Source organism: Equus caballus, chromosome 2, assembly GCF_041296265.1.
Source record: "Equus caballus isolate H_3958 breed thoroughbred chromosome 2, TB-T2T, whole genome shotgun sequence".
Lineage (NCBI taxonomy): Eukaryota > Metazoa > Chordata > Mammalia > Perissodactyla > Equidae > Equus > Equus caballus.
The window spans coordinates 20,905,495-20,920,003 of record NC_091685.1 but is presented as its reverse complement, the minus strand read 5'-3'; positions in this window follow the sequence as shown (position 1 = coordinate 20,920,003).

Below are 14,509 nucleotides of genomic sequence, written 5' to 3'. Positions count from 1 at the left end.
TGAGGCATTTCAAAACCAAGTAATTAGTGCAGGCTCATTTAGTGAATCTGCTGCAGGACTGGGTCTAGTCCTGAGACCTGGGGCCATGAGCAATGCAAGACCCTTTAGAGAGCTCCCAGGTCAGCCAGATCAGGCCACGGCCAGTCCCCGGACCCTCTATTCGGCCCCTCCCACAACTGAAACCCGGCAGTGCCTGTCGCTGTGTTGTGCTGTGGGCCGATTGCTTATTTTTTGTGTCTTGGGGTGGAGGTGGCTGCAGACGTGGGCGGGAGGTGGGGACAGGAAGGATGGGGAAGCTCCAGGAGCTGACGGTTAATTAAAATGTCCTCAGAGGTGATCAATCCACAGTCAATGGCTTGAATCTGCAATGACCCAGCTCCTCTCTGACTGAGCACGTGGTCTTCCTGGGGGCGGCGGGCAGGAGGCCAGGCTGTCCTCCTTCTGGTCCTTGGAGGCCTGGCACAGGGCTGTGCTGTCGATGTTGCCTCCAAAATATTCCCATCTTGTTTCCATAATAGCTTCTGTCACCACTCTTGACAGGCCAGCCATTAAGTCTTTGGCAAAATTGTGAGAATTATTAACATATGAGGTTTTATATTATTTGACAGCTGTCGGCTCCTTTGGAATCCGCATCATCCTGTCCCCTCTGTTCCCTCCCACCCTCCCCCTCAGCATCACTCTTCCCTACCCCAGGAGGATGGGAGGGGCCTTCCTGTCATTGGGGAACCAGGAGGAGACAAGGCCATGTCAAGCTTCACTCACAATGGCTCCTGTGCGTCCGTGGGATGTTCCCTGAGGCCCTATATGCCCCGTTTCCGGTCCTAACCTGGATCCTTCCTCAGCAGGGACCTACCCCATCCACATCCCTGGCTTCAGTGGCTTCGATGATGGCTCCCAACTCTCCATTTACCTCCCGACGCTGCCCCAGACCCGCATACCCATCTGCCTCCCGGAAATTGCCTCTCTGATGTCCCAAAGCCCCCTTCCTGGCTCTTCCTCTCGAGTCTCCCATCCAGGTGCCTCCCTCTATCATCCATCCTGTCTCCCAGGCCTGAAATCTGAGGGCTGCCCTGGTATCCTCTCCCACCCATCCCTTCGGGGTCTTCCATCCCCAAGCTCTGTCCTTTCTGCTTCCTAAAAGCCTCACCCCCCACACCCGTTACCTTTGCCCTTGCCTGCATCTCGTCCTCTCTTCCCGGCCACCACATCCATTCCCTCACTGGTCGGTGCCCTGCCCAGATCCCCTTGGGCCTTTCCATGCAGTGCACGCTCCTCCTACTTCCAAAAGCCTGCAGCATCGTCTGGGGCTGCAGCCTGCTCCCTCCACCCGGGTCGGCAGGACATGCTGGGGAAGTAACAGTCCACCCCGCTTCTCAGGGCCCCTCTAGGCCAACTACTGAGGCCAGTTGGTGTATCAATGCCCCAGCTCCTTCCCCCATGGGAGGGATAACAGGCCCACGGTCTACAGTCCCCGAGGCCCCCAGTGGAGTGGAGCTCCGGTTCCCCATTGTAGCACCTGGCTTGAAAGGGCACGCTTCTCGGCTTCCTCCCTCTGCATCCCCTGCTGGGGTTCCCTGGGCTCACCTCCCAGAGAAACTGCTTGCATTCAAATCCTTGTCTCAGAGACGGCTCCTAGGGGATCCCACACCAAGACAGGACTCATGGTCTGTCCGACCCGCACAGCCAAGAGCAAGCCTTGGGATATGCACATCTCTCGGGATTGCGCGGGAGTCCTCCCCGGGTCAACTCTTGCTCCATCAGGCTGCCTCGTGCGCCTGGAGCCACAAAACCTGAATGGACACAGTATTTGGGGACTGCCACTCACACTTCAAAAGCAGTCGCCACAGGTTTCAAATAGTATGCTTTTCTGGTACCTTCATTAGATAAAATTTGGTGTTTACACAGCTATTAAATACTCCAGATATAGGGGCACCAATGTAGAGGAACACATTCCCAGATGTCACCATATGTCATGAAGCTATCCTGAATCAAACTTGTGTTGGTTAGCACAAGAATTAACAGATTTACAGAGCTGTCCAGAATAGGACCCTACTACAAACGATAAAAGCGGCATTTCAAACTAGTGGAGAAAGGATAAGTTGGTCATGAAATGGAGATGGATAATTAGTTAACCATTTGGGAAAAATAAAGACACCTACTTCATGCAAATTCCAGACGGATGAACACGTTAACAGAAAAAATGCAATCATGAAAGAACTAGAAGAAACAAAGGTGATTATTCCAGGATGATGAGAGTCTTCCCAAGGAAATAGGGAAGAAATCCCCGACAGGACTGTGAGAGCTGACAAAATAAAAGTAAAGAACCCCAAAGTTAAAAAGCAGACCAAGTGGGAAAAAATATTGGCAGTATGTACTACAGAAAAAAAGAAAAAAAGAAATTGATTAGGGTTTAATTGAATCAATCACCATTTTAGTTTGCTCCCGACATCTCATGCTTTTGCAAAAGCTAGAACAAATCTTGAAAAAGCAAGCATTTGGTCATCTGCTTGTGAAAGCGCTCACCCTCAGGGTCAGGAAGTTCTTCCTGGTGTCCAACCTGCATCCTTCTTGCTGCAATAGGAGCCTTTCTATTCCTCAGGCCTAAGGGGAATGGGAGGGCCTGTCCTTGAAGTGACTTTACACACTCTATGTGGCTCCTGGGCATCCAGGTCTGGACGCTGAAGGGCATTCATGCACCCGCAGACATTGTCCAGCCACACGCAAAGTCCTGGGGGGTGTTCAGGCTTCTCAGAGGGTTCATCGGATCTTCAGACTGGACAAAGAGGCCCACAGCTGGCCCTCGTCCCTTGCTGTCCTCCTCCCTGTCCCCATCTCCATCCAGAGCCCACCCTGATCTTACCTGGACCTTGTCCTGAGCCCCAGTCTGAACCTCATCTGGATCCCAGTCTTGGCCGTCTCTGACCCCCGCTCCACCCATCCCAGGCCTTGGCAGGAGCCCCCGCGGCCAGGTCCCGCTGGGTCGTGTGGCTGCTCCGAGCCCGGCCGGCTGTGCAGGGAACAGATGGGCTCCTGCGGATGCGGTAGCAGCGCAGAAGCTAATCCACTTTTATCTCGTTATGGTGACAGCCACCCTGTTAAACGGAATGGACTATCGATTCGGGGCTCACTTCCAGCCCGAGGATTTTCCATCACGGGCCTGAGCGGAATAGGAGAAAAGCAACACTTATTAACTCGGGTGCCAGTCAGGGAGAGGCTGCGGTGGGGGGAGGGGCTGGGTGGGCGCGGGCACCAGGGCTGGCCAGCCAGACCCCCAGGGGTCCCGGGCAGCCAGGCCCGGACCCAGGGCCTGAGGGGCCCCTCCCTGCCTCCCCTCTCAAGGCAAACGGGGGGATTTGAGGGCAGAGATGCATGTGCACACACACTGGTGTGCACACATGCTCAGTGCTGGCACACACACATGCAACACTGACACACGTATGCACCCAAAGCTGACACATGTCTACACATACATCCACCACGGAAACACATATATGCACTGTCATGGGCACACTCACATACACACACTCAACACTGACACACACATGCACACAATGCTGCCACATGTATATGCCCATCCCTGACATACACATATATATATACAACACCAGTGCACACATACACAGCACGCTGACACACACACACCCATTGCTGATGTGGACACACACACATGCTGACATACAGAAACACATACACCCATCATTGACACACCATTGACACACATCTATGCAAATACTCAACACTGACACACACATACTCCAAATGTTGACACACAGGAATGCACAAATCCTGACTTACATACGTGTGCAGTGCTGACACATACATAAGCACACTCACTTACACAGTGCTGCCACACATGCATATATCCATACACTGACATCACATACACACATGCTGACACATTCTCGCTCACGGGGCTGACACATGCCTGACACTGATACACACACAAACACACAATCACTGACCTACATTCTGTAGACACACCAGTACCCACCAGCACCCACACTCAAGTGACACGTGTGCCACACTGGTCGCCTAATGCTGATAGACAAAAACACAGTAGTGACGGTGGTGTATATAGTTGCCATCTACCACTGACACACAAGTTAATGATGTACCTGTGTATAACACATGCACACCTACACACAATGTTGACGCACACACACTCATACGCCCACGGGCTGTTTCCTTTGTTCAGATCCCCGGTCATCATGGAACACCTTTCCTGCTCTGTCCTGGGCAGGTGCTGGACTGGACAGAGTAGGACTTGGTGCCTGCCCCCAAGCAGCTTTCTTTTGATCGGGGTATGGGCACACAGCAATTACAGCTAACTCGTCTATAGCCCTTATCATGTGCCCCTAACTGTTCTAAGTACTTTACATGTATAAACTTTAAAAATCTTCACAACAACCTATGGAGGTAGGTACCATTATTAGCCTCAGGTTGTAGATGAGGGATCTGGGCACAAAGAGGCTAAGCGACTTGCCAAAGGTCACACAGCTCTGGAGTGGTCAAGCTGGGATTTGAACTCTGGCCATCAGACTCCTGAGTAACCTCTATATACACTGTTTCCTCACGTCTGCATCTAACCAAAAAACCCACGTGCCAGCATGGGCACAGACCCAGACCTGCCTGCACACACAGACACACAGTCATGGAACCAGCATGGCCCATTTTGGGGGAATCCACCCTCTTCCTGGGAGGGCTGTGTGCAGAGAGGGTACAGACTGAGGACTGCACGGTGACCTGCTTCTGAGAGGAGGGGTCATTCACGCTGGAAAAGGGCCTGGAGAGGAGTCCTGGGGGCCGGCATGGGGTGAGATTTTTCGCTGGTCCCCTCTGAGCAGGGCAGCTGTCTTGGCTCTCCCGTCCCCTGTCCCCGCCTTCTTCCTTTTCCCAGGTCCTAGATGGCCTCTGCACGTCAGGCGCAATGGCTGCTTTAGGCAACTGGGCTCTCCCAGGGCCCGGGCGGGGAGGAAGCTGCCCGTGGCAGCCGGTGGGGAACCGGTTTTCTCAAACAGGGAGGGGGCGGTGCGTCAGGCTGTGGGACAGCACTGGAGGCCTTGCTTCTTGGGGACAAGTCTGGAAAGGTGCTTTGGGCTGCAGCCTAGAGATGAAGAGCCTGGAACAGGGAGGATTAAATAAAAGGACACATGCAAAGTGCCTGGCACGGTGGGGTGCGGCATGCGGCTGCCCTGTCCCCTTGGCTGCTGAGTTCTTGGGACCCTCATTGAGGGCAACTCCGTATATTGGGGGTTAGATGAGGAATCTTGGGAGGGGCTCAGCTCTCCTTCTGGGAGGGAGTTTCAGACCAAGGGAGGACCCCAGCGGCCTCGGGCAGGGGTCGAGTGGGCTGGGGGCTTGCTATGGACTGAACTGTGTCCCCTCCAAATTCATACCTTGAAACCTAACGCCCAGCATGGTGGTACTTGGAGGCGGGGCCTTTGGGAGTGAATTAGGTTTAGATGGGGTCGTGAGGGTGGGGCCCTATGATGGGATTAGCACCCTTGTAGGAAGAGACTCAGAGAGCCTCCCCACCCCACCCTGCTGCCTCTCTCTGCTCCCCTTCTCCCCCCAGCATGCAGAAGAGGTCATGTTAGCGTACAGCTGATGGTGGCCTCCCACCAGCCAGGAAGAGGGGCCTCCCCGGAACCCAGCCACACTGGCATCCTGGTCTCGGGCTTCCAGTGTCCAGCTCGGTGAGGGCATAAATGTCCGTGGTCTGAGCCCCGAGTCTGTGGTGTGTTGTACAGGTGCCCGAGCTGACAAGATGGGGGGATGGCCGCAGGGAGGCTGGTCGGAGGCAGTGCTCCCTGGCCCTGCGGACCACCCTGCAGCCCAGGCTTGTCTCAGGCCTCTCTCCTCGCTCGTAAAATGGGGGCCTGGGCTGGACTCTCTCCAAAGACCTGCTCCTTTCTGACGCTGTGTGGCCCTGGAACCAGGGTCTCGCCAGCTCCTGTGAGTCTCTGGAGGGGAGTGGAAGGCCCCTGCTGGCTGCCCTCCCGCCCCATTTCCCGCAGCTGCGGCCATGGGAGAGGGGGAGGGGGTGGAGAGGATGTTCCCCCCGTGACCCTCCCCTGGCTGTGGCCTGGAGGCATCAGGGTGACGCTCTGGCAAGCCCTTCCAAAGGCATTTTTTGGAAAGTAGGATGTGGGCCAGAAGACTGAAGACTGTGGTTTATACCCAGGGTTTCCAGGACCTGGAGACTCACTGACACTGCCCTGTGGCTCTGTTCGGTCCCCACTGCCATGGTGTCTTTTTCCCCACCTCAGCCCAGCTGTCCCCCCACCTCAGCCCAGCTGTTCCCTCAAATCAGCCCAGCTGTCCCCTCACCTCAGCCCAGCTGTTCCCTCAAATCAGCCCAGCTGTCCCCTCACCTCAGCCCAGCTGTTCCCTCAAATCAGCCCAGCTGTCCCCTCACCTCAGCCCAGCTGTTCCCTCAAATCAACCCAGCTGTCCCCTCACCTCAGCCCAGCTGTTCCCTCAAATCAGCCCAGCTGTCCCCTCACCTCAGCCCAGCTGTTCCCTCAAATCAGCCCAGCTGTTCCCTCAAATCAGCCCAGCTGTCCCCTCACCTCAGCCCAGCTGTCCCCTCACCTCAGCCCAGCTGTTCCCTCAAATCAGCCCAGCTGTCCCCTCACCTCAGCCCAACTGTCCCCTCACCTCAGCCCAGCTGTCCCCTCAAATCAGCCCAGCTGTCCCCTCACCTCAGCCCAGCTGTCCCCTCACCTCAGACTAGCTGTCCCCTCACCTCAGCCCAGCTGTTCCCTCAAATCAGCCCAGCTGTCCCCACACCTCAGCCCAGCTGTCCCCCCACCTCAGCCCAGCTGTCCCTCCACCTCAACCCAGCTGTCCCCACACCTCAGCCCAGCTGTCCCCACACCTCAGCCCAGCTGTCCCTCCACCTCAGCCCAGCTGTCACCTCCCCTCAGCCCAGCTGTTCCCTCAAATCAGACCAGCTGTCCCCCCACCTCAGCCCAGCTGTCCCCTCAAATCAGACCAGCTGTTCCCTTACATTGGCCCAGCTGTTCCCCCACTTCAGCCAACTACTCTCCCAGCATAAGCCTAGCCGTCCCCCACCATTCGTTAAGATGACCGTCCCTTATCAGCCCAGCTGCTTCCCAACGAGCTTAGTTGTTCTCTCATGTCTGCCACCTGTTCCCCCATGTCAGTCCAGATGTTCCCCGTGTTACCCAGCTGTTCCACCTTATTAGACCAGTGGTGAGCCCTCACCTCAGGCCAGGTGGCCCACCCATCTGCTCAGCTCTTTCCCCCCAATATCCGCCCAGCCTTTCCCCATTTATTCAACATCTTTCCCCCATCACATCAGCCCAGCTGCCCCCATCGGCTGGCTCCTCTCTCCTTAGGTCAGTGGTTCTCTTCTCCGGACACCTCCTCAGGGCGTGGAAGGAATGTACTGGGTTCCCCCAGGGCAGCTTCTCTGGCGTTGCTAGAGGATCCCCCCGCTCTGCTCCAACTTCCCTTACCCACACGGGAAGCAGAACATGGCTTGTGGTGTCTGATCCCAGGGTCATACCTCACTCTTCCCTGAGAGGGACAGGGTAGGGAGGAGGGAGCAGCCAAGACTGGAAGAAGATAGAGAGGATTCAGGCATCCCCATGCCCCCACTGATAGAGGGACCCCAGCATCATCTCCGACCCCTCCCAGGACGAGGGGCAGTATCTGGCATTACCCCATCCCCAAAGAGGCAGGAGGAAGCCCGGGCATTACACAGTCTCCTCAGCTCCAGATAGGAGACACAGGCCCTCATCATTCTCCTCCCCAGAAAGACAGGAGCAACCCCTGGAGTGATCTTCCTACCCTTATCTGAACCCCCAGAGGAGGAAAGACAGATCCTGATTAAATATGCAAATGCAAGCAGATGGTGGAGCATGGTGATGGACGGGCTGTCAGGAGAGCACGTCACCATGTGATGTTTGTGCCTCTGTATAAGCGTGTGTCTGTGCGATTAGTGTAGGGGGTACTGCACAGGGAGAGGAGGAGCTGGGGGGGGGGGGGCTGCCCTTGGCCAATGGGGCTGGACGTCTAGGGGCGGGCAGGCTGTGGGAGGCAGAGGAAGAAATGGCATGACCTTCCACAGTGGGCCGGCCTGGGCCCTCCCGGCGTCCAGCTCTCCAGGCCTCTCCAAGCCAGGATGCTGATTCTGCCAGATCAGGGCTGGACTGGGGTAGTGTGTGTGTGGGGGGGGTTGTTAGTATAATCTGCACCTGTCTCTTTGCTCTTGCCATCGGCCAAACAATAAAAGACACAATATTTACACAACTTACTGGGGGAAGCAATATTGGGCCATTGATTTTGTGTCCCTCGGATTTTCACGGTCTAAAGCTTAATGGTTTTTAATCATAAAATATTAGCGCCGCAGGGCACTTAGCACTGGCACCTCGCTGGTGAGGGATGGCCCCTCACCCCCTCCATGGCTCCAAGGGGAGTGTCCCATGGAGGAGGGGCCAACATCCCCCTTCACACTCACCCGGCCTCCAGGAGCCTGCTGCACAGTTGGCCTGGGCCTGGGCACAGGTAGGGGGACCCCTGGAGAACAGGGCACCCTGTGATCAGTACCCCCAGTTCTGGAGGCAGAGCACGAGTGAGGAAATTGACTCATCCTCAAAAAAAAATGGAGATTTTCCTTCATCAAGGGTGTTTAAAACACAAGCTTTTGCCCCTGTCTTTTCTTCCTCCAGGTACACCCTTTACACTAGCTCAGTTTGGGAACCCCTACCCACCTGTTCAATCTCCTAGGTAGGGTGGTCCACGGGGATGGGACCAGGTCACATTCATTTCTGTATCTTCAGCACCTGACCCAGTGCCTGGAGCATCCCTGGTGCTCAGTACTGGCTGAATGAATGAATGAGTGACTGTGCCAGACTCTGAAGGCAGGGTTCAAAGAGGCTGTCATTCATTCACTCTTTCATTTGTTCAACAAATATTTACTGATCACCTACTGTGTGCTAGTCTCAGAGATGAACCTGTCCCCAGCCCTGCCCTCCCCCCAGTAAGTACTGTGGCCGGGAGGCCCCGTCTGCTGGGGGTGGGCTCAGGAAAGAGAGCCTGGAGAACGTGATGGAAAGGGCTTCTCAGCAGGGGGTTGAGGATCTTGAATGAAGCTCGGCTTCCTGAGGGGACCACTGTGAAGAACCCAACTTGTGAGATGCTGACATCTGGACACATCACATCTCAGCCCCTTCTTCTCTCGGCCAGGGAGGGTTTCCAGATGGGGCTTCCTTGGAGACTGAGGTTTGGCCATTGCATATGTGTGTGTGTACACGTGTGTGTGTGTGTGTGTGCAGGACGCCTTGCTGATTGCCTGGGAGGGGCTGGTTTCTCCGGTGCAGAGGAAGAGGCGGGTGAGGGTGGTTGTTACTGTTGTTTATTTTTTCTGAAAATGAACACAATGACCCTCTCCCCCACCCCCCAACGCCCCTCCCCAGCGCCTACGGGGAAGTCGATAGCAACGGATTAAACAGCGAGGAGAAGGCTGAGAGCACAATTGGAAGAAAGATAAAGATAATTAAAACTAATTCCAAGTGTTCCCAGAGAAATCAATTTCATAACTTCAGCGCGTCCCTAAACTTGTTCCCGAGGCTCTGCAGAGGGCACGCGCTGGAGCGTGCGGTGTGCAGACACAGGCGTGTGTACGTGGGCACTTGGACACCCACATGTGTGCGCATGTGGCTCCATGCACGTATGTGCATGCTTGTACACACGTGTGCTTTGTGTATGTGGGGGGCACACACAAGCGTAATGAGCAGCAATTCCTCTGAGTCTCCATGGGGCACTAGTTCATGGCCTCACCTTTGACCCTGGGTGAGGAGGTACGGAAGGGGCAAGAGAGGCAGGGCGGCTGGGTGGGCTTAGACCTCCTCCCCAGTACCAAGGTCCTTCCTCTTGCCTACTTTAGAGGCCTCCTGCCTAGTCCAACTGCCCTTTACACACAGGGGGAAACTGAGGCCCAGAGAGTGGGGTCTCGCCATGGGTCACACAGCCAGTGAGAAGCAGAACAGGGACTAGAATCCTATTCTCCTGGGTTTCCTTTACTCTAGGGACTTCGTTGGCCATTTTGGGGAGGGCAGCCCCAAATGGGGGAGGGATGGATTGGGAGGTAGACCCATCCTTATATAGCTGGGAGCTCCAGTGTGAACAGCCCCTAATGCACTCACTCACTCATTCTTCAAAAAATGGCTGAGCACCTACTGTGTGCCAGGCTCCGGGGTTTCTCCAGTTTGGCTAGGGGGCTGGGGGTTGGTCCCAGGTGCTTCTGGGAGAGGCTGGATCCTCTGGAGGAGAGGATTGGTGGATGGTGGCCTCTCCTTGTCCCTCACTGGGCAGCTCTGAAGGACAGCCCAGGACAGAGCACTCCTGAGAGGCAGGAGCTGCCGAAGGGTCCATCCTGGCCGTTGATGTCTGTTAGCACGGCTGTCACAGCTGGTGACTTCTCACAGGGCCCTCATGCCTCATGCCTCAGGTGACTCCCTGGTGAGTGGGCCAGGCCAGGGGTCCTGCTCCCCCACCTTCCCCACCATAGTGAGCATGCCCAGGGCGAGGGCAGGGTCTGCAACGTCTCTGGATTGCCCGGGGCCCGGCACAGACTCTGGCACACACTGGGTGCCCCTCCAGCACCGACTGGCACATCGGTGAAACTTTGAGGCACTGAAGTGAACCCCGAAAAAACAAGTCAGAAAAACTGCTCCCATTGAGGTGGGGGCGTCAATGGCTCTGAACGAATGGTTCCCTCTGCCTGCCTGGGCCTGAGTCCTCCTTCATAAGACGGAGCAACGTTATCCACAGGGCAGCTGCCGTGAGACTCAGAGGAGGTGACGTATAAGAAGTGCCTGCACAGAAGTTTCTCTTCCTGTGGGCCCTGAGTTTCCTGGATGGGGTCACCCAGAGAGCAAGGAACCAGGTAACAGCTCATGGCCACATGGCTACCTGGAAGCAGGGGGATGGATGAAGTGACCTCTCCCAGGGCCTCCCGGGCAAGGTGTCTGGGCCTTACCATCCTTGGTCCAGCCTTCCATGGTGGGCCTGGACCCCTGGGGCTCCGGGGCCATGCAACAGTTCCTGCAGTGCCCCATCTCACCTCTAGATGGCAGCATTGGCGAGCAGGAGCCGGGGAGCAGATGCCAGGAGGGGGCTGGGCTGGGAAGGATGGGCTAAGGCAGAAGTCCTGGGCACTCGGCGTGGGGGTGGGGTGGGGGAGGTGGGGTGCAGAGAGGATGGGGGAGGAGCTATTTTGGGAATTCCTGGCCTAGGGAGGAAGGCTTGTCCCTTCTCTTCTTGAGACAGCCCCTCTGGGAGCTAAAGATTTCTCGCTGTTGGATCTGGTGGTCTGGGCAGGACAGAAAGTGGCTGCAACCTCTTCTCTCAAAGACTCTGTCACCTTTAGGAGTGGGGCCTCCAGGGAACGGGTGAAGAGGTCTAGGCGGCAGGGCAGCGGGCACCCATGCAGGCTGGAGATGACGGGCAGCCCCCCAGCATGAGACGGGGCTTGGCTCAGCATGAGACGGAAACCCACTCTGTTCCCTCTGCTCCACCTTTCTTGGCGTCCCCTCCTCTCTCTCCCTTTCCCCAGGAAGCCAGAGAGGAGCAGATGGGGACTGTCAGCAGCTCGTTAGGGTTCCAGATGGGGTGCTGGGGGAGGGGGAGGGAGGAAGGGAGCTGGAGGGGGCAGAGTTCTTGGCCAGGCCCCCTGTGGAGCCCCAGGCAGGGATGGCTTAATGATGCCGGGTGGGGGCCCCATCTTCTCTTCTCTCAGTCCCTCCCAACCCCAGGAGAGGCTCCAAAGTCCCAGGTTCTCTGGGCAGTTGCATCTGGAAGTAACCTGGATGTGAGGGTGGGGGCCGAGGAGCCGCAGGCCTCCTGGTTTCCTGGAGATGGCTGGATGGGAGTGCCCTCCTCACTCCTGTCGTCCAGCGCCTCTCTGAACTTCCCAGGGTTGGGGGCTGGGAGGCAGCCCCTGATCACAGGGGAGAGGCGACTAAGGGCCATCCTCAGTCTCTGGGTACTCTGTGATGGGAGCAGTGGGTGAGTCTAACCTACTGGGCTCTGAGTTGCTTGCTGTGCCCCAGGGTGCTGGGGAGGCAGCTGCTTAGAGATGGAGAACCTTCAAGGACAGGTCACTGGGCCCTGACTGCCCAGCCAGCCACCAGCGTCTTGGCCACAAAGCAGTAAAGCAGCTGGGCAGTGGGCAGTGCCCAGGGCCAGGACACAGGAACCCTGAGTATAGGCATCTGTCTGGTCTGCTACAAGTCACTTTCTCTCTCTCAGCCTTGATTTCCCCACCTGGTAAATAATAATAATAATAAAATAATGGCTCCCTTCCATTGAACGTTTACACAGGACACAGCGCTTTGCATGCATTATTTTATGTAATACTCATAACCAGTCCATGAAGACTAGTTGGATAAGAGACTTGGCCAAGGTGACACACCAAGGAGGGAGGACCCAGGGCTGTCTGAGTCAACGCCTCGGTCCTCCCGAGTCTTTCCCATCGGGTCGTCAGCTCTTTCTCTGGAGGGGTGGGGGGCTGACTCTCCTTTCCCCGTGTCTGCCCATGAGGGTTGGTGGGTGAGTGGGAGGGGGTCATTGTAGGGTCCCAGATTTAGCCAACAGCCATGCAGGGTGCCTAGTTAAACTCGAATATCCAACGACAAAGGAATTTTTAAGTAGAAATATATTCCATGCACTATTTGGGACATAGTGTTACTAAAAACTTATTTGTTGTTTATCTGGCAACTCTGGTCAGTAGAACGCATTTTGTCATGCACTTATTAATTGCCAGGCATTGAGAGTCTGGGTGGAAGCGAGCAGACATGTGTGCGGGTCACGCCCAAGCTTCACTCCCTGCTGGGGTTGCCTCTTTGGGCTCTGTTTCCTCATCTGTGAAACGGGCAAGAAGAACCCCTCCTCCTCCCTCCTGAGGAAGATGGGAGCATCCAGCGCCCAGGGGATGTGCTTAGCGGCTTTGAAGCATCCAGAGAGCCCTGCTAAGACGAGCCCTGGTCTGGTTAGGAGTGGGTGCCAGCTTGTCTCCAGCCCCCTCCCCATCCCCTGGGCACCCAGCAGTGGGCCTCCCTGGCCCCCCCCCCCCCCCAACTCCACAGAAGCCCGTGAGGAGCAGGCTGGTGTCCATGACAGGGCTCAGCAATGCTTCAGGGGAAATCAGAAGTCTCTAAATCTCTTGGGGGGCTGTCCTGACCAGGGTGGGTCTGTGTTTGCAGCATAATGTCACCCCTGTCCCGCGAGGGAAGCCCCTCACCTCCCAGGGTCTCAGTTCCTCATGTGTGGCGGGGGAGAGAAGGATTTCCATCTCACAGGCTGTAGGGGGAGCACACAGAAATGGCATGGAGCAGGTGCTCAGGACCTGCGGGCTCTGCCCCACTCGCAGCTGTGTCATGTTGCCAGGGACACAGATCATGCCACCAACAGCCCAGGCCCAGCTCACTTAAGAAGAGGACCCAGCCACCACCAACATCACTGTCATCTGCCACAGATGGATGATTGGGTGGATGACCATGGTCCCCTGTGGTCTGGGCTGGGACTTGTCTGCTGGGGGTAAGCGACTGGGACACACAGATGTGCTCCCAACAACATCTGGGCACATATGCTCTCCCTCTCTCTCTTTTTCTCACACACCCACACACACACACACACACACACTCAGCAGACCTACACTGACAGGAGGCTCCTCTCACTCGTCTTCCCTCCACTGTTCGCCTGGGGTTAGTTTTTTTCTCTATAAAACATCCACCCCATGCAGACCTTGCCCGCCCACGAGGCTTGTGTCTAATATGCTAGTCCACTGGCTTCTGCTCCCACAGGCTGAATTACGGGCTTACAAAAGGTCATTTGCATTTGCTTCCAAATTCATTTATGCCAGTGGCATTTGTTATGGAAGTTGTTTAATTCAATTAAATAATAAGTAAAACAAAATATTGTGAACACAAAAAGTTGCTGTTTCTATAAAACGAAATGGACGTCTTCAGAAAGACTCTATCAAGGTGAATTGCTAAAAATATTGCTATCAAATTAGGTGTGGAAAAGCAATGGTAAGATAAGATGGGAAACAGAAATGTGAAAATCTAGAAGATTCGGCACTCACATCACTTTACAAGTGTCTTTTAAGTTCGTGCTCCACTTTAGAGAAATTGAAATTGGAAATCGAGGATGGTGCGTTACGGGTTTAGTTTACCCAAGAAAGATGACACTGCTCCCGCCAGCAGACCCACAGGCAAAGGGGAACCTTTGGTCCTGCACTAAAGAAAATTAAAAAGGCACAAAGCTTATATGCTTTTACTTTTATTGAAATAAAATATTGGAGTTGGGAAGGTGTGTAATTTTTTAATGATTTCTCCCAGAACTAACCTTTGATTAACTCACTACCCTAAACTGATGGTGTTAGTTTAACTAGAAGTCTCTTCCTGCATTAAGGGACACGTCTGAACACGCTCACACTCACACACAGACCTGCACACACGATATACCCAGATACATA